The sequence below is a fragment of the Schistocerca americana genome, chromosome 9, assembly GCF_021461395.2.
Source record: "Schistocerca americana isolate TAMUIC-IGC-003095 chromosome 9, iqSchAmer2.1, whole genome shotgun sequence".
In the NCBI taxonomy this organism is placed as follows: Eukaryota; Metazoa; Arthropoda; class Insecta; order Orthoptera; family Acrididae; genus Schistocerca; species Schistocerca americana.
This window is the reverse complement of record NC_060127.1, coordinates 148,972,879-148,978,335: the sequence shown is the minus strand read 5'-3', so window position 1 is coordinate 148,978,335 and position 5,457 is coordinate 148,972,879.

Here is a 5,457-nt window from a genome sequence, read left to right as displayed (position 1 = left end):
CTGGTAATGTTTATAATGGAAACCTATAACTTTTATTACAATACAATTTGTAGTGAGGCATTTTGAGAAATACATTGCTGTGATGGACACTCTTTTCTGTAAAAGTAAGCATAGCATATGTGGCTTTCCTAGCATGTGTATGGTGGAAACCCGTAACGTTCATCACGACAGTATTTGTAGAGAGGCATTATTGAGTAATACATTGCTAATATGGGCACTCTCTTCTGCAGTAGTGAGCTTATCATAGTGTGGCTTTTCTAGCAATGCTCTGCACCTGTTAATGTTTATAATGGTAACCTACAGCTTTTATCACAACAAATTTGGTAGCAAGATATTTTCAGTAATGCGTTCCTATGATGGGGCACTCTATTCTGTAATAGTGAGAATAGCATTGTGTGGCTTTTCTTACAATACTCTGCACCTGTTAATGTTTATAATGTCAGCCCATAACTTTTATCACAACAGAATTTATAGCAAGATATTTTCAGTAATGCATTCCTATGATGGGGCACTGTTTTCTGCTATAGTAAGCATACCATGTGTGGCTTTCTTAGCAATACTCTGCACCTGCTAATGTTTATGATGGCAACCCGTAACTTCTGCCACAACTGTATTTGTAGTGAGGCATTTTTCAGTGGCACTATGCTGTGACAAGGAATTCACTTCTGCAAAGGTGAACATTAAATACATGAAAAAACTGCATCAATATCAGTGACAGAGTGATACAGGGATTTTTCATCAGTAATAACTTAAAGCATGACACTTCTTACAAACGACCCACAGCATTATGGTTCTGCTTTCATATCTTCTGAAGTAGCATACTCCTTAACTAATTATTGCTCCTGCACAATGATCCCCAAAAGTTAGACATTGCTGACAAAATTCCATTGCCTTTTGTAGCAGTGAGAACTTGTTTTTGGTGGCAATTTCTAAACACAAATTTGTCTTCAATTTCATCCATTTTTTTTACCATATAGTTGTACATAATATTGTGCAAAGTGCTGCTACAAGCATGACTGGCTAGGATTAACAATGTAATTCAATTCTTTGCACAGTTTGTCATTACATCAACATTTTTCTAGAAATCTACAACCCCAGATCACATAAGTGATAGCCACACACACATTTATGTTTGAAGCAAATCATATTGTAAACAAAGAGTAGTGATTAACATGGAAACAATTTAACAAATGAACTATCCCAAGCTGACATTTTATGTTATTACACAAATGATTATTTATTTTGTGCTAATCTAGGTGATAAGACTGCATTAATAGTGAGCAGAAGTGCAGTAAAATAATATCAAATCTGAAAGGTTCTCATAATAAACAATATGCTATTTTAATACTGCAAAACTGTTGGACATTCACATATTTGTTGTTACAGTAGAAAATTTAAGAGATGTTTAGGATTTCTAGTGAACATACTACAGAACTATCCCATTATATTTAATCCCACTTGCTTTTACTCTCACACTTTCTAAATGTAATGGAGCCATTTTTTTTCAAATTTAAGTGCAGTCTTAGACTTAAAACCTGGCCGCCGGCCGGCCGCCACAGAGACTAAGTCCGAGTCGTTCACTTAAGGTGGTCAATGAAACTGACCGCCCCTGCCAACTCTAAGTCCGGCTATCTGCACAATCTGGCAACACTGTAAGATGCGGAAGTGTTAGGAGGAAGTGTTATCTACTTCAAGCTGTTTTCGGACTGGGTGAGCCCGTGGTCTAGTGGTAATCGTTGTGCGTTCTAAACTTGTAGTCGCATGTTCAAGACCAGTGTACTACTTTTTTTTTTTTTTTAGCCACGTGTTGGTCTAAAGTTATGAGTCTGATTGAACATGGAAGATAATTCGCATAACATTCTACCCACCAGCAACAACAAGTATTCCAGAAACAATTCCGCAGGACTGCTCGTGGCTGCGTCACGATCATAACAGCTTACGCTCGAGCGTTTCCTTGGGCTGCAGCGGCTTCCGGCCACCGGCCAGACACCACCCGCCGCCTGAAATCCGGCTCCGCCCAGGTTAACGCTGCGCGACGCTGTCAGTGTATGTATCAACTGTCATTTTTTAATTTGAAGTTCTAATTATCATCTTGCAGTTAAGCATTGGATTTTGACTACTTGAAAATCATGAACTACAGTTAAGCATTTTAAAATTGAGTCGCAAGTGGAAAAAGGTGTAACATTTGCAACACAACGTTTACTTTTTGTATAACAGAGGGGTGAATGCAGAGGAGGCAGCTAGAAGGATTTAAACTGTGTTTGGAGCGAGTGCTTTTGGGAAAAATACATCAAAGACCATTCTGGCATGAATGATTTTCCACATTAAGGAAGTCTCAACTACTGATATATGTGATAGATTACCATTTTACCATCGTGCGACATTTGCATTCAATAGGCAAAGTTCAGAAGTCTGGTGTAGGAGTACTGCAGGCTCTAATTCGAAACAACAAAAATCAATGGAGTGGCTATTATTGAACGTCATCAGGTCGCTCATTGAGCATTCCTATGCAGTACTGTTACTGGTGACGTGTTATGATGTCTTTATCGTTAACTTCCTAAGAAGAAATGAAAGGCTGGGCCCCACCAAAAGACGTAAACTCCAGCAAAGTGTAGTGTGAACATAGTATTTTACATCTGATAGCTCCAAAAGTGTGTTTTGGGCTACCAATTCTGCCCCAAGGGGTATGTGCAAACACAGCTGGAATTTGTTGGCATCAACTGAGGCACCTTTCGGTCGCAGTGTAAGAAAATGGAGCAACAAAACTACATCACCTGTGCTACTGCATGATAACGCACTCCATTGATTTGAGAAACAAAACTATCCAGGAGATTGATAGGAAAGTCATCTCTCAGGCACTTGCATTAATAAGGAAGTCCTCTCTCAAGCACTTGTCCCTCTCGTCACATATTAGTAAAATTTTACCTTTCCCACTCCTGATCGGTCAACCATCAAGGCAATTCATTTCTAGACAGAAATACTCTTAAAGCTACTCTACATCTACATCTACATCTACATTGATACTCCGCAAGCCACCCAACGGTGTGTGGCGGAGGGCACTTTACGTGCCACTGTCATTACCTCCCTTTCCTGTTCCAGTCGCGTATGGTTCGCGGAAAGAACGACTGTCTGAAAGCCTCCGTGCGCGCTCTAATCTCTCTAATTTTACATTCGTGATCTCCTCGGGAGGTATAAGTAGGGGGAAGCAATATATTCGATACCTCATCCAGAAACGCACCCTCTCGAAACCTGGACAGCAAGCTACACCGCGATGCAGAGCGCCTCTCTTGCAGAGTCTGCCACTTGAGTTTATTAAACATCTCCGTAACGCTATCACGGTTACCAAATAACCCGATGACGAAACGCGCCGCTCTTCTTTGGATCTTTTCTATCTCCTCCGTCAACCCGACCTGGTACGGATCCCACACTGATGAGCAATACTCAAGTATAGGTCGAACGAGTGTTTTGTAAGCCACCTCCTTTGTTGATGGACTACATTTTCTAAGCACTCTCCCAATGAATCTCAACCTGGTACCCGCCTTACCAACAATTAATTTTATATGATCATTCCACTTCAAATCGTTCCGTACGCATACTCCCAGATATTTTACAGAAGTAACTGCTACCAGTGTTTGTTCCGCTATCATATAATCATACAATAAAGGATCCTTCTTTCTATGTATTCGCAATACCTTACATTTGTCTATGTTAAGGGTCAGTTGCCACTCCCTGCACCAAGTGCCTATCCGCTGCAGATCTTCCTGTATTTCGCTACAATTTTCTAATGCAGCAACTTCTCTGTATACTACAGCATCATCCGCGAAAAGCCGCATGGAACTTCCGACACTATCTACTAAGTCATTTATATATATTGTGAAAAGCAATGGTCCCATAACACTCCCCTGTGGCACGCCAGAGGTTACTTTAACGTCTGTAGATGTCTCTCCATTGATAACAACATGCTGTGTTCTGTTTGCTAAAAACTCTTCAATCCAGCCACACAGCTGGTCTGATATTCCGTAGGCTCTTACTTTGTTTATCAGGCGACAGTGCGGAACTGTATCGAACGCCTTCCGGAAGTCAAGAAAAATAGCATCTACCTGGGAGCCTGTATCTAATATTTTCTGGGTCTCATGAACAAATAAGGCGAGTTGGGTCTCACACGATCGCTGTTTCCGGAATCCATGTTGATTCCTACATAGTAGATTCTGGGTTTCCAGAAATGACATGATACGCGAGCAAAAAACATGTTCTAAAATTCTACAAGAGATCGACGTAAGAGATATAGGTCTATAGTTTTGCGCATCTGCTCGACGACCCTTCTTGAAGACTGGGACTATCTGTGCTCTTTTCCAATCATTTGGAACCCTCCGTTCCTCTAGAGACTTGCGGTACACGGCTGTTAGAAGGGGGGCAAGTTCTTTCGCGTACTCTGTGTAGAATCGAATTGGTATCCCGTCAGGTCCAGTGGACTTCCCTCTATTGAGTGATTCCAGTTGCTTTTCTATTCCTTGGACACTTATTTCGATGTCAGCCATTTTTTCGTTTGTGCGAGGATTTAGAGAAGGAACTGCAGTGCGGTCTTCCTCTGTGAAACAGCTTTGGAAAAAGGTGTTTAGTATTTCAGCTTTACGCGTGTCATCCTCTGTTTCAATGCCATCATCATCCCGTAGTGTCTGGATATGCTGTTTCGAGCCACTTACTGATTTAACGTAAGACCAGAACTTCCTAGGATTTTCTGTCAAGTCGGTACATAGAATTTTACTTTCGAATTCAATGAACGCTTCACGCATAGCCCTCCTTACGCTAACTTTGACATCGTTTAGCTTCTGTTTGTCTGAGAGGTTTTGGCTGCGTTTAAACTTGGAGTGGAGCTCTCTTTGCTTTCGCAGTAGTTTCCTAACTTTGTTGTTGTACCACGGTGGGTTTTTCCCGTCCCTCACAGTTTTACTCGGCACATACCTGTCTAAAACGCATTTTACGATTGCCTTGAACTTTTTCCATAAACACTCAACATTGTCAGTGTCGGAACAGAAATTTTCGTTTTGATCTGTTAGGTAGTCTGAAATCTGCCTTCTATTACTCTTGCTAAACAGATAAACCTTCCTCCCTTTTTTTATATTCCTATTAACTTCCATATTCAGGGATGCTGCAACGGCCTTATGATCACTGATTCCCTGTTCTGTACATACAGAGTCGAAAAGTTCGGGTCTGTTTGTTATCAGTAGGTCCAAGATGTTATCTCCACGAGTCGGTTCTCTGTTTAATTGCTCGAGGTAATTTTCGGATAGTGCACTCAGTATAATGTCACTCGATGCTCTGTCCCTACCACCCGTCCTAAACATCTGAGTGTCCCAGTCTATATCTGGTAAATTGAAATCTCCACCTAAGACTATAAAATGCTGAGAAAATTTATGTGAAATGTATTCCAAATTTTCTCTCAGTTGTTCTGCCACT